The 23515-nt window shown below is 42.3% G+C and overlaps 1 protein-coding gene across 4 annotated transcripts in view; it reads right to left on the bottom strand.

Moving 5' to 3' along the window:
- Positions 1–16000, bottom strand: part of LOC121441644 (E3 ubiquitin-protein ligase RLIM-like) — a 195184-nt gene extending 179184 nt beyond the window's left edge. For 2 of the 4 annotated variants that reach the window (XR_005973484.1, XM_041642853.1), the window contains exons 1-2: positions 15945–16000; positions 5357–5420 (exon numbers count right to left, since the gene is read on the bottom strand). The gene's annotated coding sequence lies outside the window, so the exon portion shown is untranslated. Of the gene's footprint in view, positions 1–5356; positions 5421–15944 lie in introns of those variants that run through there. The other 2 variants (XR_005973486.1, XR_005973485.1) reach the window with 2 other exon arrangements.
- Between the last annotated feature and the right edge of the window lie 7515 nt (positions 16001–23515).

A 23515-nucleotide genomic window follows, 5' to 3' on the forward strand; every position in this document is an offset into this window, starting at 1 on the left:
TGGTGGCATTTCTGTGGGTCCCCCAAATCCAGGAACAGAGATAAGATCCTCAAATATTGATTCTGATTTCAGGAAATAGAAGCAAATAGAGTTGAGAGTTCAAAAACTGTCAAGAAGCCGGGGACCCTGTTGTAACCTTGCGCCTAGAGACAGACTCTGCTCCTTGATGCTAGGAGGATATGAGAGAATCGGAAGCAGGTTGTTCACATATCTGCTCCAAGGCCACTGACTCCTGGGCAAAGAGCTCCTTACACCTTGACAGACATGGCTGCCACCGAATATCTAAGCCTGCAATCTCTGTGTCGCTGTGATGATTGCTCTGGGATACAACAAGCCCAGGGTCTGGCAATGGTGAGGCCCTCACTCATTAGCTAAACTGGGATAATGGGAAACCCCTTTGGTTCTGTCTTTGGAACATAGTCCCCATTTATTCTGTACTCCCTTACCCCTAGACCTGCTGAGAAAAAGCACACTGATGTGTTGGCAGAAGGAAGAAAACAATTTTGCTTGATGGCAGTGTTATACCATGAACACCAAGGGACCCTTCTTTCAGGGTTTCTTCCTCCAGCCTTCTCTGAAGGGAAAAAGGTCAACAACTTCTCACGAGATTCCAAAATGACAGTTAAGTCTTGACATCTTTTGATCAGAAATAGGCCTTGAAGTCTTATTATATGAATCCTGGGCATGGGGGGGCAGGGTTGGTTCACAGACCTCACAGGGTCTTTAACCCCATTGTATGAAGATCATTAAGCACCAGAGGCATGGTCTAACCTCAAGGTCTAAGTGCCAGACAGGAAAACTAAACTTGGAACCCTAAAACTGGAAGCAAGCATCAGGAAAAGCCACAGAATCAAACCTTGGGCAGAAAATAGGCCCAGGGATGAGTACAGGCCCTATCATAGCTTGCCAGGAATAGTATAAATGGCAAATGTGTGCAGGGCACTCTGATACCAAGGTTTAAGCGTAACCCATACAGTGTACAAGTTTTCTAAGGATGTGCAGACATCGTATTTCCATGACACAACAAGGCTTCAATTTCAAGGCTACCTACCCCATATAAGACATAGGAGTAAATGGACAGTTGGCACAAGGAAGATAACCTCCCAGTCACACAGGGCCTAGACTCAGCATTGCATTTGTACGTAGCAGAGGGGACTCATCCTTATACAGATGACAAAATAGTACAATTTCCACTTTGAGAGTCTCAGTTCCTCAGCCACAGATAGAAATCAGGATAATGAGGAAATTTGCCACCCTTTGATCTTTTTGTCCAGAGACCCAACCTGTGCATTCCAAGACCCTGTCTGTGCAATCAAGTGTTTCTCTGCTGGCCATTTTGCAAACTCATGTGAGCTTTTGTGTTGAAGCCCCTTAGCCTCTGATGGAAGATAAGGTTCTCAGGGACCCTCATCTGGAGACTTGAAAATATCAAAGACAAAATATTAGTACATCCAGCTGCTACCAGCCTGTCAGATTCTTGGCTGTGGCTCCAATCACCTCGTTGAGCTTGCCCAGCCAGTGTATGATCTCATTGTTGGTACACAATTGTTCACCTTTTCCACACAGCTGCTGGATGTCAGGACAGAGGTTTGTTTCCTTTCTCCAAAGGTCACAGACTCTGTTTGGTATCTGGGTCTTTTGATCACCTGTATCCACATCCAGTCAGGTAAAGATGTCTGTAACCCGCCATGGATGCAAAGAAGCCTGTCTAGTGGCATTTACACAGTCTGAAAGGAACTCCATGTAATAGAGAATCCAGGCTTCTTGGTTTCTTTCAGCATGTCAACACCACACCAGTACACCACCACACATTCCTCAGGGTATACTCCCTTTGTGCTGCAATTGGGTCATATTCAAATGGAGCCTACAATTTACCATCTTTTCTCTCAGGAAGCTAGACACATGACCAAGGACAAAGTGAGTGTAGTTATCAGAAGAAGGAATTTGTTTTAAAACCTGACTGTCACCACAAGTGGGCACACACACACACACACACACACACACACACACACACACACACACATTCATACCAACATTAATGTCATGTCACAGGTGTCCAGGGAAGATAGACGTCACTGGATTCTTGGGAAATTACCACTTTTCCTTGGAAAATAGTTTTCACTATCAAACAGGGAGCCTTCACGGCCTAAATGACTGAACCCGTAGAGGCCCCCATCCTCTTTGTTGAGACTCTTTGTGATGCCCAGGGGGTGGTGGGTATGGCTGGTCTCTGTTCTCCAGAAAACCCTGTCAGTGCTTCCACACTCTCCATCTCCATAAACACCCAGATTAGGGAACCCTTCCCAGGATGGAAATGGTCTTCTTCCCCTGTGACTGGCCTACTCCAAATTCTGACTGGCCCCAGGCTACCCATATCTATGGATCAATCAGTCCTGGCACCTTCCACATAAATATTTTCCTGCCAAAGGTCTTGAGAACCGTATTGTAAGAACAGACCCCTACTTCCTGACAAGACTGCATGCCACTACTCTGTGATCCCAGCACTTTCTGCCAGATGTATCCACTTGTGTACTTCTGCTGAGGGCTTACAAAATTCATGCCAATAACTTTTCCAGGTTTGAAATGAATGGATGTGTTACAAACCTTCTAGAGGCAGGGCGCTCTACAATGGTTTCTGTACCCTCTATGGCCTTGCTTCTAACATAGAGGAAACAAAGAACTACATGTGTGCACACACGCACACACACACAGGCAGAGAGAGAGAGAGAGAGAGAGAGAGAGAGAGAGAGAGAGAGTCAGAGAGACAGAGAGAGAAAGAGAATATATAGAATATACCAGCTAACTGCCAAGTTGAGTAGAACCATAGATTCATCTATTGCCACATGCCTATGTTGGGCCATGATCTACATATTATTCCACTACCTGATCACAGACCAGCTTCCTAACTTCTATTATCTAATAGGCCAGCTATCACCTGGGAAGGGGCAGGGAAACTTTTCTTGACCTTGTCCCCGAGCACTCTCTGGGAATACTGTGGGCTAGTGCGGAGTACACTCCAAGAGTTCTGAGCTGCTTTGAGTCAGGTTTGTTGTTAGTTGGTTTTCCAGGGAGACTCAGGTAGTGAATCCTGGTCATGTGGCATGTCACCTCTCAACTCTACCTTCCTTCCGTGACTGAGGCTTCCTCTGCTCAGGCTCACCATGAGGATGGACACATTGCACTCTGCTCCTTGCTGATACGTACACAATAGGCTCACACAACCAGGAGGTTCCAAGTACATACCTCCATTGCAGTAACACCCCATACCCTGTGATTATGCTGTGGATATAATTTTTATAGCAAAATCATAGACTGATCAGTAGAGGACACTCAACTCCACCTGCAGCAGTCCTGAAGAAGAGTAAAAGTCAAACGGAAACAGAAAGAAATGAAATGGAGAAAAATAGGAAGACAAGATCAAGAGGAAAGCAAAGTGAATAGGCTAAGGTTGTCAGTAAGCAAATGAGCAAGGGAGGATGAAAGCAAGGAAGGGAGGGAGGGAGGAATCAATGGCCAGATGAAAAGAAGGAATGAACTAAGAAAGGATTTACAAGTCAATGACCTCTGGCTGGAATTTCTGGGGACCCCGAGTTCCTGAGAAGAAGCAGTGTCCCTGGTGCAATATCTGGTTCCAGGAAGGGAGGTGTGGGTATAGGTAGAAGACAGGAAAAACAATCAGTCAGCCAGGGACACTGAGTGTGGCCACAGGTACTTGGACAGACTCTGTCCCTTGCTCATAGGAGGACACGAAGGAGTCACAAGTAGTCTGTCCACACACCTGAGCCCCATGTGATGATTCCTCGGTAGAGAACTCCTCTCATGTATGTCAGCCATGGCTGCCACAGGATCTCCTTGTCTGTACTTCCTGTATAGTTGAGGTCTGGTGCTCTAGAGCCTTGCCTTCTTCGGGAGCTAGACTGGCTGGTGCTTCACATGGGTCACTGGTACCCTGGGTACCCCTAAGGTTGGCAAGCCTGCTGGACCCTCCTTTCTTGCACTGTTTGGACTAGAGCCTCCCTCCTTCCCATTTCCTCACCCTCGCCCCCACCCAGACATAATGAGAAAACCTGGAGTGTTTGGTACAAACAGCAAAATCATTCCACTGGATGGCGGTATTGCACTTTGAATGCCAAGGTGCTCTTGTCCCAGGGCCAGTCCCTCTGCCCTTCTCTTGCTACCAGACTCTAAAATGGCTGTCTACTCTTGTAACTACTTCCTGTTACAGATGGGTCTCTTAGCTGAACTCCAGGGATCTGACTCCACATGATCCTCATTCTCGCTGCCAAATTGAGACATTAGCTTCCAACCATTGTACCCTCTCAAGGTACTAGGACCCTTATCGGAAACTAGATGAGTCAGGGTAAACCACAGAACCCAAACTTCCTGAGCCTATGACTAACCATTGCTCCCTCTCTGTAAGGGACATTGATCAACCTTTCAGCAGGCCTCCTCAGAGTTCTCAGAAGACCTCAGCTGCCCACTTGTCAACATAGCCTGCCACATTTCACATAATTTCTTGCTATTTGTCAACAGCTTTACCATTCCATAGCAAGGGCTGCCCAGCTTACAACCACTGGACTAAGCCAACCCACTATGAATGTTTGTTCCTCCTCCAGTGTTAAGTCTCAAACCCTTGGTCAAATGGCTGAGGGGCCAACCTAACATATTAAAGTGGACAATGGCCACCAGGTTCTCCCAGCATCCCTCAGACTCTACCTGGCTGGCCCCTTATCCATAACTATCCAGCCCAGGGCTGGGCTGCCCTTCTCCCAGAGGCTCTTCCCTATATAAATCAGCCATTTTGGTTCCCCTCTCTCCCTTTTTCCTTTCCCTTCCTTCTCTGCCCATATGGCCCAGCTCAGGCTGGTCATGTGCACTCTGAACTCTCCCAGATGTCCCTGCCTCTGGCTTTGCTCTCCCTTTTGTCTACAATGAATTTTCTCCTCTACCATATTTAGGGGAAGTCATGTCCTTTCCTTTTTTATTTCTTTTTTTCATTCCAAAAAAAACCTTGCCATCCTTTCTCAATCAGCCACAGAACCCACAAAAGTCCTGTTGTAGTCAGGTGGGTGTCCATGTCCTTTGTATTTTGTCCTGAAGTGCAGGATGATGTGGGATTCCCTCCACATGCTGTGAATATGTTTCATTACCTTCATTTGCAGCAGGATGCTGGCTTGAAGTTCTAGAGGCTCATACCAATCTTACGTGGTTCTATCAACTAGAATCTCACTTCCCAGCTTTTTCTACTAGCCGTGGTTGAAACTACACAAGATAGTATACTACTGCTCCATTCAAGATCCAACTGCTTTGTTATCTTCTCCACAAGCATGCCCATAGAATCAGACAGAGTACTTACCTGGAACCCCAGGATGTAGTGATGATCAGAGACTGTAGTGGAAGCCTTTGTCACACTGTTCACCCTGGAAGGAAACAGCAGAATATCTTTCAGTTCATGTGGGACTGCCAAAAAGATGGTCAAAATGTGACATTATATTTCTCGCTTGGCCAGACTAGAGAGGAAATTCAGGTTATAACATCAGGTTTCAGGTACAGTATAGTTTTTGAAGAAAGTATGCCATGAAATACAATTCTACTCATCCTTTGGAAACCTCACAAGTATTAAGTTCAGGTTAAATAATTTAATCTTTAAGGGTTATTTTCTATCTTTCCCTATCTTATTTATTCTTCACCGACCCTCCACCTGATCCCTCCTGTTTCCATCCCCACCCAACTTAGTCTATCCTCAAAAATATTACTCACGTTTTAAAAAAATATCATGAAAATTGCAGGCAAAAGAATGGAACTAGAAAATAAATCATCCTCATGGAGGTAACCCTAACCCCAAAAGACAAACATGGTATGTACATCCTTATAAGCAGATGCTACTTGTTAAGTAAAGGTTAGCCCATGAACCAAAACAGGTTAAGTATCAAGGAGGCCTCAAGGGGGGAAGCATGGATCTCCCTGGGAAAAGGAAATAGAAGAGATACTTTTTAAAGAACATTAACAAGCAGCATTCATGAAAGAGTCCACTTTGGGGTATATATCCAGAGGACGCTCAATCATGCCACAAGTACATGTGCTTAACTATGTTCATAGCAGCACTGATTGTCAAAGCCAGAACCTGGAAACAACCTAATTGCCTCTTGACTGAAGAACTGATAAGAAAAATGTGGTACATTTACACAATGGAGTACTATACAGCAGAAAAAAATAATGACATCTTAAAATTTGCAGGCAAATGGATGCAGCTAGAAAACATCATACTGAGTGTGGTAATCCAGACCCAGAAAGACAATTATCATATGTACTCACTCATAAGTAGGTTTTAGACTTAAAGCAAAGAAAACCAGCCTACAAATCACAATCCCAGAGAACCTAGACAACAATGAGGACCCTAAGAGAGTCATACAACATGGATATAATCTACATGGGAAGTAGAAAAAGACAAGATCTCCTGAGTAAATTGGGAGCATGGGAACCATGGGAGAGGGTTGAATGGGAAAGGAGAGGTAGGGAGGGGAGCAGAGAAAAAAATGTATAGCTCAATTAAATCAATAAAAACAGAAAAAGAAAAGAGAGTCCATTGAAAGCTGAAGGATGCTCTCTTCTAGGATCACTTTCTGGAGAATGAACCTTTCATCTTGCCACTTACAGTACTCTTTTTCTTAGACTGACAAGGTGGATCAATGAGTAAAAGTGTTTGCTATACAATCCTGAATACCTAAGTTCAATCTCCAGAACCCATGTAATGGTAGACTTTTGACAAGGTGAAAAATGTAGCTTTCACCTTAAAGAAAGTAAGACATAGTTTACTCTGGAGCCAGTATAAATGATCATGGTTTGGTAACACAGTTTTAGGCCACACCAAATTCCATGTAGGTAAATCTAGATACAGCAACCATCAGACAATGTTCTGTGTTCCCTTTATTGCAATCACCAGCCATACTGCAACCTGGTCTTACCTAGGAACTTAGATTGCGCAAGACTGCCACAGTAATCTCTACCCAGGGTCTCCATAGGTCTACCAAACCTCACAAGCCTGGAAGAGTCCTTTCTTATTTATTTATTTATTTATTTATTTATTTATTTATTTATTTAGGATTTCTGCCTCCTCCCCGCAACTGCTTCCCATTTCCCTCCCCCTCCCCCGATCAAGTTCCCCTCCCTCATCTGCTCGAAGAGCAATCAGGGTTCCCTGACCTGTGGGAAGCCCAAGGACCGCCCACGAAGAGTCCTTTCTGTGTCTTTCTTGAACCAGAATCCCTCCCAAGCAGGCCAGACTTCCCTAGAAAAGTACAGGGAAGTGTTTGCAGAATCTACAAAGCAATTCTCCTTGATGGTTGTATTGTAACAAGAATGCAAAGGTAGCCACGTTTTAGGGCCATTCCCTCTACCCTCTGATGAAGGGGAAAAGCCAATCAGTTGCTACCAGACTCCAAGTTGGTTTCTCACTATCTAGGTCACTTCTGGTATGACAGACTGAGTCAGTGAATGTGGCCTGTGGTGTCTTCAATTCCGCTGGACTGAGATAGTTCACTACTGGGACATGGTACCCTCTCGATGCACAAAGACCATACAGGAATCCTGAAGGAACTTCATTCTATTTTGGAGAGAGATCTAAAACCTCTGCAACAAAACCATCAACAATGGCTCCCTGGGATGAGCCAAGGCCCTTTCACTGCCCAGAAGAAACATTCTGACTTGGGCATATACACAGAAACTTTAGAAAACAAGTTCTAGGAAAATCACTGGTCAATGGCAGACTTGGGGGGTGGCTGAATGATAGCTGCAGAGAACACACTTCCACTTCTAGAACCATCTAGGCTTTGTCATCTTCATCTTCATCATCTGGTTCTTGTTTTTTTTTTTTCCCCCGTGTGGTCATTCTTAATCTTTGAGTAGAAGTCTCCTGAGCTTTCCTTACTGTATCAAGGGGATGAGAAATGCATTTGCCTCTTACACTGCACTTCCTTTTTAAGCTATGATCTTATGCTTACATTGTCTCACTTTGTTCTGGGGTGGGTGACTGAACAAGTTACAAGTTGTCTTTATTTTTAAGAACAGAAAACAGATTTTTAAAATAAAGTGAGGAAGAACTCCCAAAAGTAGAAAGGACTCCAAAGAATTCACTGACATTCATTTTTAAAAAGTTTCTGTATTACATTTTAATTGTGCACATATGTGTGTGTGTACATGCATATAGGTGTAAGGTGCCTCTGGAAGGCAAAGGAATCAGACCCCATTGTAGATGGAGTTACAGGTGGTTGTGAGCCACCCAATGCAGGTGCTGGAAAATGAACTCAGGTTCTCTGTAAGAACACTATGTGCTCTGAGCCATCTCTCCAGCACTTTAATGGCGTATTAAATATGTTTAGATGATGAAGTCCTACATTTTTGGCTGTTTTGATGATTAAGGCTTGATATTATATAACTCTTACTGGTCTTCTACTTAAAGTTATAAGTTTTATAAAGTATAGTCAAGTTTGTGTGTGTGTGTGTGTGTGGCAACATGAGTGTGACTCTGCGTGTGTAAGCATGCATGAGAACATGTGAGTAACTGTGCCTGTGCTTTTGTGTTTATGTATGTGTGGATGCAGGGTCTCTTCATTGGCCTGAAGATCTTTGGTTAGTTTAGACTGGCTAGTCAGGGAGCGCAAGGATTTATCTGCTTGCCTATGCTTCCCTAGTTCTGGAATTGTAAGTGCATGTACCGTGCATGCTTGGCTTTTTAAAATGTGAGTTCTAGGTACTGTACTCACCCAGTTCACCAACTGACCTGTGGCTCCATACCTGCTTTATTGGTTTATAATTTAAATTTCCTCTCTCTGTATCATGTCTTGTGGGTTGTTTTTCCCTCAAGGACTGAATTATCGAGTCATTTCTCAAATCTGTGATGTGGTCAGTATAAAATTGAGTGAAATATCATTGTTCAGATCTGGCTAGATCTGGTTTTTCCCAGGGCCTGAATAACTTCTAACCAGAACATTTTGGTTTTCATCACAAAGACAGAGTTCTGAGCCTTTAGAAATAATGTGCAAACAAAGAAATGTGTCTATGACCACTCATGGGGTAAAGGGTCCCCAATATGCAGAGTGGGAAAAAGAAACACCAGCTCCACCACCTGACAATTTTTGGTTAGAGTTCTGGCTATAATTGGCAAAGAACAAGTTCCAAAATATTTTTTTTTTCTTTGGGGCTTTCAAAGTGTTAAGAAATTGAATGTACATCACACGTACAACCTTCTTTCCCTATGGTCTTTATTTGGTCATCTCTTGCTGTCTTCGGATATGCTGTATCTCATTTCTATGGTATGTTTGGCAAATGCTGTGTAATCGAGTTCTCCACTCCTTTCTGCCCTCCTCCTTTTTTTGATGTGGAGTCTCATATATCCCACTCAGTCTAGCCTCAAACTTGCTGTGCAGCCGAGAATGACATTGAGCACCTGATCTTCTTCCTTTCCATCCCAAGTGCTGGAATTATAGGTGTGTGCCACCATGCCTGGCTGACTCTCTTATTAGGAACACCATTTAGTCCCTGCTGTATTCATGTTTCATTTTCTACCCAACAATGTAAACTTTGAATTATTGATGAGACAGGATTTCACTCTGTAGCATTGGCTAGTCTAGAATTCATTATGTAACCCAGGTTCACCTGGAACTTTGGACAAATCTGTTTCAGCCTCACAACTGTTGATATTATAGGTGTGAACTACCATGCCTAGCAGTGGCAAGTAAACTTGTTGGAGGAGGTATAGCTTGTATTTCTTTTCCTAACTTTATGAACCACTTGTTCAGTGATTGACATAAAGAAATAGGCACTGATAAATTTTAAGCTAATCATTCGAATAATTTTATTCTTGTCTGAGGAGCTAGGCTGTCAGCTACAGTGTTAGGAAGACTGATGTCGTCTTTCAGCTATGGTGCCATTCTGATTCACACGCAAACTGCTGGAATTTTCACTTAATAAGAAAGTCATCAAACAAATAATGAAAAATATTAATAACACAATAATGAGCTGTCAATCATGACTCTAGTCCGGGGGAAAATTTTAAATTCCATAGGTGTTGAAGTTAGCTCGATAGGGAAATAACCAGGCTAGCTAAGGGATACAACAATTCTATTCTTATTTATTATAAGGAGAAAACTCATGAAACAGGAACGATAAATCCAGGCTCAGCTGTGCCCCACCTGAATCACATGGAGAGAACGCACCTGGGCAGTGCAGATGTTTTCCCCGCTAACAAGGTTTCTCCATCACATAAGGAAAAAAATCCAGAACTGACTTTGTTAGATTGCAAAAGTTTATTTCTTGAAGCAAAGAAATAGTCATAGCCAATTGTTCCTTTTTATTTTTAAAGAATATTCTAATAAGAAAATATGAAGATAAAGGAAATGTGCTGGATGGCTAATTTTGACAGCAGATTTTTTCCTGTGCAAGCCAGAACTAAGGTCAGATTGGTGCAGCTCCTCACTGACTCCCTTCTAAACAATTTCTTAGCCAGATGCCCCTGCTAATCTGCAAACTGCTCATTGTATTCTCACTTCTGAAATGTTGCTGTCTTGAGATAATACAACATTGCCTTCTACCAGATCCTCTATGATGGTCTTCCTCACACTTATCTTGCTTGAAACTGAAAATCACAGGACTAGAAGGGCCCTTGGGATGCTGAGCAGGAAAAGTTAGTTGCTGCTATGTCTAATGAACTGAGGTCAGTACCCCCATCTCACATGGTAGGAGAGAACCAACTCCAATAAGTTGGGCTGTGTCTTCTATGCTTGTGCCATGGCTACAGAACTCTTAAACACATGCGCGTGCACACACACACACACAGACACACACACATACAAAAGTAAATTGTAAAGCAAGTTTCATCAAAGCATATGGACTGAATAAAAGTGAAAGACACAGACTAGGAACACAAATAGGATGGAAAAGAAAAGAAATTAAGAAGGCACAGAAAAAACACATGGACATGTTTTTATAAAACCTTTTGTAAAATAATTTTATTCCTAGCTCGAGAAAAATTGTTATAGGATGACACCTCTTCCCAATTGCCTCATAAATTAAAACTAGTCTTTCAAGAGGTAAAAATTCTTATTCATCTTCGCTGATTGGTTTGTTTTTCCTTAGTGAAAACCCAATGAATAAATAAGTAATTTAAGGAAAATAACATTAGCCACAGAATCAGAAGTACTGGGGCAGAAATCAGGGCTTATGCAAGAATTATCTCAAAGTGGTTGGAGATGTGCATTCCTTGGAAACTGAGCCTCTTTGGGGCTAATTTCTACTGAAGGCACAACAGATGAAGGAGAATGGAGAAAATCCAGACTAGGATATACAAGAGCATTCTCCACTGCCGACTTTATCTTCAATAGGCTCACATCTGATCAGATTAAAAAACTTTTGTTTTAGGTCTTAAACTGAAGTCAATGTTTCAGGAGCTTGAGAAATGAACAGATTTACCATTTGCTCAGCACAAACCACTATATGAACTGAGTCCCTGGGAACAGAGTGTGGGGGAACCTTCCAAGGTTACAAAAATTCTGGTACCTTTCTGTCTCTCAAACCAGGACCTTTGGCACTGGCATGTGGGGGAGAGAGCGGTGGGGGTTACTTGCCTCTTAGTTTAAAGAGGAAAGCCACTCTCTAGGTGACTCTAGGCAAACTGTCCAGATCATAAACCTCAGCGAGCACCTCCATATTCAAGATGCTGGCTGACCCAGGAGGTCTTCTTAGGAGTGAGGTTTGCCAGAAGCTTACCAAACCCGGAGCTCGCTTGCAGTGCCGGCCATATTGCAGCTTCTGTTGCTTTTGCAGCAAAGAGTTGCCTCCTGGAAAAGTGTAGCCATAGCTAGCAGCTAGCCTATGACCATGGAGATACCCTGGGAGCAAAATATTGCCTCCTGTTTGCCAAAACAAAAACAAAAACAAACAAAACCAAAAACAAACAAACAACAACAACAACCAAAACAGTTAAGGAGAAAAATGGCTTGAGAAATTTACCAGGCTGAAAAGGGGAGGCAGGGACTATTAATTCATTTGCTTTGCTCTGCCCCAGCCGAAGTACAGGAAAGCTGTCTTAGTCAATCCTACCTGCTTTCAAGGTCACTGGATTTAAGTTTTGGATACACAGGCACACAACAATTCATCCTTAGTGGGTACAGAGGAGAACTTTTTTTTTTTTTTGTTTTCGGAGGGACTTGGGCAGTAAGCAAGTGTCCTAGGGGAACTATCCCAGAGCTTTTGAGGATGTGCCTCCCTTGGTGGCTGAGCCTCTCTGTGGCTAATTCCTACTGAGTACACAACAGATGAAAGAGAATGGACAGAAGGCAGTCTAGCACTTCCAACAGCTTCAACCACTTACCAATTTTATCTTCAGTAGGCACATATCTAGTCAATTTTAAAACACTCCTTTTTAGATCCTAATCATTCATAAGTTTTCAACAAGCCAGGACAGGGAATGGATTCCCTGCTGGATATTCAGGAGACTCTCAGTGCATACAAGCTCATGGGGGGAGTCTCTGTCATCAAAGAGTGTGGGGATCCCCCCGCAACAAGAATCTAAGAATTCAAGTAATTGAATTACTTGTCAAGTTTTCTAGTCATTTCAAGTGGAAAGTCACTGTCTAAGGAAGTTCTAGCCATGCTGTCCACAACCTTAGTGAGCACACCTAAACACTCAAGAAGCTGGCTGACCCAGGAGTTCTCTCTTAGGAGGGAGATTTAGCAGGAGCTTAGTGAGCCTGGAGTTCGCTTGCCATGGAACATATTGCAGGATCCATCCCATTTTCCACAATGAGTTGCCTCCTGGGAAAGAACAGCTGCAGCTAGCTACTAGCCTACAGGCATTCAAATGCCCTGAGATTAAAAACATTTTACCATGTTGCAAAAAAAAAAAAATGAGAAAACTGGCTTGAGGTACTTACCTGACATAACTGACATCTTACAGTAATGGATTCTTTGTGCTCTTAATGAACTAGCCACCTGGAAGAAACTCCACACGAGTGTAACCCACCTGACCCCAACTGTAAGCCTGCAGGCTCCCAGTTTAAATTGTCAGGATTCCTCTTTTCCTCTACAAAAGGTTCCCATTTGCTGGCATTGGGGGAGCAATGCATATTAAAGTAGGTGGGTTATGGGGGTGATGAAAACCCACTTACAGTGGTATCCTCCCCACCCAAGAGGAAGTTTGAACACCATGTGATCATCCTGTCTCTTTAAAAAGGCTTGAGTTTAATTGTGGGATAGCCAGGTGCACAAAAGCTCAACACTGCAGACTACACAAAAGAACTTTATTGGCTTTCAGAGGAGTTCCCTGCTATTAACAACAGTAAGAACTGACAAAATCAAAAGTGACAAACAGAAAACGTAAATTAAACATAAGGAAATGGAATAAATGGACACCATGTCATCTTTTCTCAAATAATAATGCCCATAGATGAAGACTCCTATGTCTGGGGTTATTAACTAAGGGCTTGTCCTTGCTGTATTTGTTTCATCAGAGATGAAGGAGCCTCAGTTGAGGAAATAGCTCCATGAGACCCTGCTGTAAAGCAGTTTTTCAATTAGTGGTCAATGGGCAGGAAGCAGGGTGGGGGTTGCTACTCTCGGGGTGGAGGTCCTGCATTATCTCTCTGTATATGTATAAAGATACTGGTTGAGCAAGCCAGGGAATGCAAGCCAGTATGAAGCACCCCTCAATGGCCAATGAGTCAACTCCTGCCCTGTTTGAGTTCCTGCCCCATTCTTCCAGGAACGATGTAGAAGTACAAACCAACTAAACACTTTCCTCCCCAATTTGCTCTTTGGTCATAATGTTTCATTGCAGCAAATAGAAACCCTAATTAAGACAGGCCTTGATTGCTTCCTGAACAGGTGAAAAGCAGGGACACAGGGCCACCACTCCTACATATTACCTTGGAACACCTTGGTCAGTTGTTCTAAGTCTTCCTGATGTGACTCGGCAATACAGTTCTTCATTTGTGGAGACCACACCCCAATGATAAAGTTACTTTGGTAATACTTCATAACTAAGTTTGGTACAGTTATTAATCTAATGCAAATACTTTGAATGCAGCCTTTAAAGATGTCCTGACCTTAGGTTGAGAACTCTTCCTATAACGTGGTTGTCATCTTCTCTGGCTGCCCACAGTTCCTTGGTGACTCTGGGATGAGAGAGTTCCCAGAGAATACCACAGACAGTAGTGTTCCCCTAGCACACCCAGGCTATACTCTAATATTACCATCCCTTCAAACACTGTCCACCTCCTCTAGCAATGCAATCAATGAACAGGTGAATGGGGTCAGCTACACCTTACACAAGAGCAGAGAAACAACCATTGAACACATGCGTTACACGATTTCTATCTTTAAATCCTACAGACCCCGTATCTCCCACTTCAGGCCTGCAGGGGTAGAGGGAACTAGGTACAAGTAAGTGTCTTCAAAACATCTGGCTCCTCTCTGCTGTAACCTTTCCACTATTAGGATCCTGAACAATTCATACAGAACCATTTCTGTTGCTTAGGTTGTTTGTGCATGATTGCACTCCCATCCCTTGTGAGGTGAAGACATGAAGATCTATCTCAAGGTTGTCCTATGAGAGAAAGCAAGTTGGAGGCACCTGCTACACAGAGTAGAATCCAGCATTTTACGGGGAAAACCTTCTGTTAGTACTCAGCTTGCTTTTTAAAATGTTCCATTCATATTTTCCCTTTCCCAAATTCCTCCCAACATCTACCTTCATTACCCACCAAACTGTGTAACTATTTTCCTCAGAACCTCCCCCCCCCAAAGAGAAAGAACAAAAGGACTAAAACACATAAACATAGAAAGCAAACAAAAAGCCCATGGTGTTTTGTGTGAGTGTGTGTGTGTGTGTGTGTGTGTGTGTGTGTGTGTGTGTGTGTTGGGGCATTCTGGGCAGGGGTCGATTGCTGGGATGTTACTTATATATTCTTTGCTTGAATATGTTTTTATATGAGGCCTCAGTAGACCTAGAGATCTAGATATTCATGCCTCTGAATTCATACAGAAAGATTATTCATGTTTAACACCAAATCTAGACTGACTTGTTGCCTATTTTGGCCTTTCCATTTTTGTCATATGCTTTGAAAATTTTCTTCATTATACAACATTTATTTAAAAATTCCCTGCAAATAAACCACACTTACTCCTCCATTTTAGCAGGCTCAATGTATCTCAGCTCGTGTAGCCACCCCATTGAATTTTAGAGTTCACTGTTGAATAATTTTATACATCCATCATCCAAAACAAACAGACTCAGAACTAGAAAAACAATTCACTCTAAGGCCTCATTCAGGACTCAGGTAGATCACTTAACTCAGTTTTCCCTACTCCCTTATATTCAGACATCCCTATTTGCTACTAAGCATTTTATTTGTTTCATTATATATGTATATGATTGACGAGTCCCAACATTTAAGGGAGAATATTCATCATTCATTTTTTGAGATTGTTCCACCCCAGTTTAACATCCCATCTCCAGGCCCATCCATCTGGCAGGCAGTGTCGTAATTTTACATTTCTTAGAGCTAAACAACAATATGAAAATTGCAGGAAATGGATGTATTTTCATAATCCTTAAAGAAAAATAAAAGCTTTCCCAATGCAAAAGAATTTCAGTATCAACCATGCTAATACTGTTGCTAGGAGATTTTTCAAAAGAAATAGCCACAGGGAAAATGCACTGGCGTATTTTGATGAAGTCATTCGTAAATGCTGTTGCGTCTAGCTCTAGAAATAGCTCTAGATTTTTTGTTTTTTGGATGACATCTCTTTAAAATCATTGTCTTTAAAATCATTTTTGAAGGGGTAAAATCATTTACTGTTTGTTGTTTGGTTTCCTGTTTCTTAGTGAAACACCAATAATGAAAACAATAATTGAAGGAATATAATATTAGCCAAAGTACCATACGTACCTGGGTAGCAAGCAGGTTTCCTGACAGAGTTACATCGAAGTGGTTGGAGATGTGCCTCCATTGGACACTGAGCTTCTCGGGAGCTAATTCCTACCGAATGAACAACAGATGAAGGATAAGAGAGAAAAGCCAGGTGAGCATTTGCAGCAGGGAAACTCACTGCCTATTTTATCTACAGTAGGCTCATATCTAATCAACTAAAAATCTTAAGTCAAAGTTTCAGGAGCCTGGGAAATGGACAGATTCACCGCTCAGCAAGTTTAGCATTCGCTTACCACAAACAACTCTATGAACTGAGTCCCAGGAAGAGTGTGCAAACCTTCCAAGATTCCAACAATTTCAGTCTCTGTCCCTCAAACCAGGTCCTGTGTCGGATGGGGGAGGGGAAGGTGGGGGTTACTAGTCTCTTAGTTTAAATTGAAAAGCCACTCACTGGGAGGATCTAGACATGCTGTCAAAATCCTAAACATCTGTGAGCACCCCAAAATTTAAGATGCTGGCTGACCCGCGAGGTCTTCTTAGGAGTGAGGTTCGGCAGGAGCTTACCGAAGCCGGAGCTTGCTTGCGTGCCAGGGCAGCCATACTGCGGCTTCCTTGGCTTTCGTGGCAAAGAGCTGCCTTCTGGGAAAGAGCGTCAGCAGCTAGTTGCTTCCCTAGGAGGACGGAGTTTCTAGAATCAAAAATTTTGCCCCGTGTTTGCCAAAAAAAAAAAAAAAAAAAAAAAAAAGTAAGGAGAAAAATGGCTTGAAAATTTACCAAGCAGAAAAGGGGAGGCAGAGACTGTGAATTCATTTGCTGTGGTCTTGCCCCACCCAAAGGACAGGGAGCTCCCCTAGTCGATCCTGCCTGCTTTCAGGGCACTGGATTTAAGCTTGCGCTGTAACAAATCATCTTACAGGCTGCACAGCAGGACCTTTTTGTTTTTCCGATGGGCTTGGTCAGTAAGCCGGTTTCCAGGCAGAACTATCTCAAACTGCTTAGAGATTTGCATTCCTTGTTGGCTGACCAACTCTGAGGCTAATTGCTACTGAAGTCACAAGAGATGAAAAAAGAATGCATTTGCGACAGCTACTACCATTACCTATTTTATCTTCACTAGGCACACATCTAATCGATTTTAAAACATTTTATTTTAGGTCATATTTTTGGTATCGTTCTGCGACCTAACCCAGGCAGTCTCTCACAGGACGGAGATTTGCCAGAAACTTATCAAAATAAAAGTCTGCTTCCTCTGGAGGCCTTACAGCAGGATCCATGGTTTTTGCAGAAAAGAGCTGCGTCTTGGGGAAAGAGCCTCAGGAGCTAGCTGCTACCTACAAGCATGCAGATGCTCTGGGCTTAATGATTCTGTACCATGTCTGACGAAAAAAGGTAAGGGGAGAAAAGAGATTGAAAAACTTACCTCGTACATTAAGAGATTATTTGTGCTCTTAAGAAATGGATGCCTTGAAGGAGCTTCACGGGTGCAACACATTCTGCCCCTAGTGGTGACCATGCAGGGTGCCAGGTGAAATTGTCAGGATTCCTCTGTACCTAGGGCCAGGTCCCCATTTGCTGGAGTTGGGGGTGCATTGCATATTGAATTTAGGAAGAAAATGCAGGTGATGAAAACCCATTTGCAATAAAGTCCTCCCATCCCAAGAGGGAGTTTGAACAGCAACAGACATCCGGTGTCTTTGAAAAGGCTTGGGTTTAAACTTGGGATAGCCAGGTGCACAAAAGCTCATCCCTGCAGACTGCACAAGAGAACTTTATTGACTTTCACACAGACAAGTTCACTGCTATTAAGAACATCAAGAGTCGACAAACTCAAAAGTGACAAACAGAAACTCTAAATTCATCAGCAGGGAATGGGAAAAACAGACTCCATGTCCGTTTTTAAGCTGTAACGCTCACAGTTGAAGATTCCTATGTCTGTAGTTATTAACTAAGGGCTTGTACATGCTGTGTTTGTATCAACTTGACACAAGACACAGTCATTAGAGATGAAGGAGCCTCACTTGAGGATATGCCACCATGAGACCCAGCTGTAAAGCAGTTTCTCAATTACTGATCAATGAGTAAGAGCCCAACCAATTGTATGTGGTGCAATAACTAAAGTGGTATTCCTGGATCCTAGAAGAAAGCTGGTTGAGCAAGCTGGCTATGCAAACAAGTAAACAGCACTCATTCTTCAGTAGCCTCTGCATCAGCTCCTGCCCCCAGGTTCCTGTCCTTCTTGAGATCCTTTTCTGACTTTTCCTGTTGGGAGCTGAAAAGCTAATTGGACGTATAAGCTGACTAAACTCCAACTTGAGTTGTAGTCATGGTGTTTCGTTAGAGCAATAGGAACCCTAACTAAGACAGGCCTTGACTGCTTCCTGTCCATGTGAAAATTGGGTACCCAGAACGTCATGACCTTTCCCTGGGGAATCCTTCCTGGTGGTTTAAAACCATCCTAATGCTGTGATCCAGAAAAAGAGCTCCTCATGTGAGTTGAAACCATGCCCCAACCATAAAACTATTTGTTGCTACTTTGTAACTGCAAGATTGCTACTGTTAAAATTATAATATAGATACCTTATATGCAACCCTAAAGGGGTTGTGTCCTAGAGGTTGAGAACCCTATCTCTAACGTGGTTGTAATCTTCTCTGGCTTCCCACAGTTCCTTGGTGACTCTGGGATGAGAGAGTTCCCAGAGAGTACCACAGACACTAGTGTTCCCCTAGCACACCCATGCTATACTGTAATATTCCCATCCCTTCAAACACTGTCCACCTCCTCTAGCAATGCAATCAATGAACAGGTGAATGGGGTCAGCTACACCTTACACAAGAGCAGAGAAACAACCATTGAACACATTCCTTACACAATTTCTATCTTTAACTCCTACAGACCCAGTATCTCCCACTTCAGGCCTGCAGGGGTAGAGGGAACTAGGTACAAGTAAGTGTCTTCAAAACATCTGGCTCCTCTCTGCTGTAACCTTTCCACTATTAGGATCCTGAACAATTCATACAGAACCATTTCTGTTGCTTAGGTTGTTTGTGCATGATTGCACTCCCATCCCTTGTGAGGTGAAGACATGAAGATCTATCTCAAGGTTGTCCTCTGAGAGAAAGCAAGTTGGAGGCACCTGCTACACAGAGTAGAATCCAGCATTTACGGGGAAAATTTTCTATTAGTACTGAGCTTGCTTTTTAAAATGTTCCATTCATATTTTCCCTTTCCCAAATTCCTCCCAACATCTACCTTCATTACCCACCAAACTGTGTAACTATTTTCTTCAGAACCTCCCCCCCCCCCCAAAGAGAAAGAACAAAAGGACTAAAACACATAAACCTAGAAAGCAAACAAAAAGCCCATGGTGTTTTGTGTGAGTGTGTGTGTGTGTGTGTGTGTGTGTGTGTGTGTGTGTGTGTGTGTGTGTGTTGGGGCATTCTGGGCAGGGGTCGATTGCTGGGATGTTACTGATATATTCTTTGCTTGAATATGTTTTTATATGAGGCCTCAGTAGACCTAGAGATCTAGATATTCATGCCTCTGAATTCATACAGAAAGATTATTTATGTTTAACACCAAATCTAGATTGACATGTTGGCTATTTTTGCCTTTCCATTTTTGTCATATGCTTTGAAAATTTTCTTCGTTTAATAACATTTATTTAAAAATTCCTTGCAAATAAACCACACTTACTCCTCCATTTTAGCAGGCTCAATGTATCTCAGCTCGTGTAGCCACCCCATTGAATTTTAGAGTTCACTGTTGAATAATTTTATACATCCATCATCCAAAACAAACAGACTCAGAACTAGAAAAACAATTCACTCTAAGGCCTCATTCAGGACTCAGGTAGATCACTTAACTCAGTTTTCCCTACTCCCTTATATTCAGACATCCCTATTTGCTACTAAGCATTTTATTTGTTTCATTATATATGTATATGATTGACGAGTCCCAACATTTAAGGGAGAATATTCATCATTCATTTTTTGAGATTGTTCCACCCCAGTTTAACATCCCATTTCCAAGCCCATCCATCTGGCAAGCAATGTCGTAATATTTAGTTTCTTAGAGCTAAACAACAATATGAAAATTTCAGGAAATGGATGTGTTTTCATAATCCTTAAAGAAAAATAACAGCTTTTTAAATGCAAAAGGATTTCAGTATCAACCATGCCAATACTGTAGTTAGGAGATATTGTTGTGCCCAGATTATGACCCCCAGAGAGAGACCACCAGAGAGGCCAGACTGTATTAAGCAAGATTTAATCAGCATAATACAAACATATTTGGAACTCATCTCCATCCCTGTTACAACAAGGTAGAGAGGAATTCTATCTCCTCTGTGGGGTAAGCTTTTAAAGACATAACTACAAAGAGAATCTTTGAAGATGCTTTGGCATGGGTACAAGGAATTTTGCTCCTTCCCATTCTGGTAAGTCAACTTTTTCCTTGTTTTTTAGAGCAAGGCCAATGTTCTTGAGTTAGGCCATCTTTATCAGCCTGTATCAGGTGGCTGGCTGGGCTGAGCTAAGTGACCTTGTGCTTGGAATCTCCTGGGTGGGAGTGGGGAAGTCCACTATCTTCCTGGGAAAACATTCTGCTAGGAAATTTCTTCTTGCCCCTTTGAGAATAAGGGGTGAGGGTCCCACATTCCCCACTCCTCTTGGTCCTAAGAATCAGCTTAATCATGAGCTGGTTTTGCTAACTTTGGCCAAATTGTCTCTTAAAATTAGAGTCTTTTACTTCTTTGGTCAGGGTTACCCCAAGATATTTTATGATATTTGTGGCTATCATGAAAGGGGATGCTTCTCTGATTTCCCTCTCTGCTTCCTTATCCTTAGTGTATAGGAAGGCAACTGATTTTTTGGAGTTGATCTTGTATCCTGCCACATTACTAAAGGTGTTTATCAGCTGTAGGAGTTCTTTGGTAGAATTTTTGGGGTCACTTATGTACACTATCATATCATCTGCAAATACAAGAACTATAAGGCATTGAAGAAAGAAATTGAAGAAGACACCAGAAAATGGAAAGACCTCCCTTGCTCTTGGATTGGGAGGATCAACATAGTAAAAATGGCAATTCTACCAAAAGCAATCTATAGATTCAATGCAATCCCCATCAAAATCCCATCAAAATTCTTCACAGATCTGGAGAAGACAATAATCAACTTTATATGGAAAAACAAAAAACCCAGGATAGCCAAAACAATCTTATACAATAAAGGATTGTCTGGAGGCATTACCATCCCTGACTTCAAACTCTATTACAGAGCTACAGTATTTAAAACAGCTTGGTATTGGCATAAAAACAGAGAAGTCGACCATTGGAATCAAATAGAAGACCCTGACATTAACCCACAAACCTATGAACACCTGATTTTCGATAAAGGAGCTAAAAGTATACAATGGAAAAAAGAGAGCATCTTCAACAAATTGAGCTGGCAAAACTGGATGTCAATCTGTAGAAGAATGAAAATAGATCCATATCTATCACCATGCACAAAACTCAAGTCCAAATGGATTAAAGACGTCAATATCAGTCCGAACACACTGAACCTGATAGAAGAGAAAGTGGGAAGTACTCTACAGCACATGGGCACAGGAGACTACTTCCTACGTATAACCCCAGCAGCACAGACACTAAGGGCATCATTGAATAAATGGGACTTCCTGAGGCTGAGAAGCTTCTGTAAAGCAAAGGACACTGTCACTAAGAAAAAAAGGCAACCCACTGACTGGGAGAAGATCTTCACCAACCCTGCAACTGACAAAGGTTTGATCTCCAAAATATATAAAGAACTCAAGAAACTAGACCGCAAAAGGCTAATCAACCCAATTATAAAATGGGGCACTGATCTGAACAGAGAATTCTCAACAGAAGAACTTCAAATGGCCAAAAGACACTTAAGGTCATGCTCAACTTCCTTAGCGATCAGGGAAATGCAAATCAAGACAACTTTAAGATACCACCTTACACCTGTCAGAATGGCTAAAATAAAAAACACCAATGATAGCCTTTGCTGGAGAGGTTGTGGAGAAAGGGGTATACTCACCCATTGCTGGTGGGAATGCAAACTTGTGCAACCACTCTGGAAAGCAGTGTTTTGGTTTCTCAGGAAATTCGGGATCAACCTACCCCTGGATCCAGCAATACCACTCTTGGGAATATACCCAAGAGAGGCCCTATCATACAACAAAAGTATATGCTCAACTATGTTCATGGCAGCATTGCTTGTAATAGCCAGAACCTGGAAACAACCTAGATGCCCTTCAACGGAAGAATGGATGAAGAAAGTATGGAATATATACATATTAGAGTATTACTCAGCAGTAAAAAACAAGGACTTCTTGAATTTTGCATTCAAATGGATGGAAATAGAAAACACTATCCTGAGTGAGGTAAGCCAGACCCAAAAAGAGGAACATGGGATGTACTCACTCATATTTGGTTTCTAGCCATAAATAAAGGACATTGAGCTTATAATTCATGTTCCTAGAGAAGCTAAATAAGAAGGTGAATCCAAAGACAAACACATAGGCATCCTCATGAATATTAACCTTCATTAGGCGATGAAAGGAGACAGAGACAGAGACCCACATGGGAGCACCGGACAGAAATCTCAAGGTCCAAATCAGGAGCAGAAGGAGACGGAGCACGAGCAAGGAACTCAGGACCACGAGGGTTGCACCCACACACTAAGACAATGGGGATGATCTATTGGGATCTCACCAAGGCCAGCTGGCCTAGGTCTGAAAAAGCATGGGATAAATCCGGACTAGCTGAACATAGCGGACAATGAGGAATACTGAGAATTCAAGAACAATTGCAGTGGGTTTTTGATCCTACTGCACGTACTGGCTTTGTGGGAGCCTAGGCAGTTTGGATGCTCACCTTAGGAGACCTGGATAGAGGTGGGCAGTCCTTGGGCTTCCCACAGGTCAGGGAACCCTGATTGCTCTTCGAGCAGATGAGGGAGGGGGACTTGATCGGGGGAGGGGGAGGGAAATGGGAAGCGGTTGTGGGGACGAGGCAGAAATCCTTAATAAATAAATAAATTTAAAAAATAAAAAAAAAAACAAAACTGCAAAAAAATGTAATAAAAATTACTGAAGGGAGTTATCATAAAAATAAAATGGGTTTTTTGTTAACGAAAAAAAAATAATATATTTATTTGTGTCATAAAAAAATAAAATAAAATAATAAAAAAATTAGAGTCTTTTTATGTTTCTTTTGACTTAGCATTTTAGCCAGGGATTATTGGATGATGTATTCTTTTAACTTCTTCCAGCTGACTTTGGGGCGTCGTTGTCAAGGGTTAACAGAGGTGAAATGCTAGTCAAAAAGAGAAAATTTTAGAAACATTTGGTTTGTGGACTTTGTTGAAGAGCCAGGGAGCATTTATATCGGCTAGATTGACTGGTCCACATCACTTTTTTTTTAGCTAGTCCACGGTCCACAGTCATTTGGAGCAGGTTGTAGTCAGCAGTTAATGTTTGTTTGTGTCTGCCAACCAAGGGGAAACGTGGTGAGACAAATTTAATCTAGGAACAGAAGTTAATGCATTTGAAACTTTTAGGCTCATAT

This window comes from Microtus oregoni, unplaced genomic scaffold (assembly GCF_018167655.1).
Source record: "Microtus oregoni isolate MIOR12 unplaced genomic scaffold, Mior012 000080F_ref0000499, whole genome shotgun sequence".
Lineage (NCBI taxonomy): Eukaryota > Metazoa > Chordata > Mammalia > Rodentia > Cricetidae > Microtus > Microtus oregoni.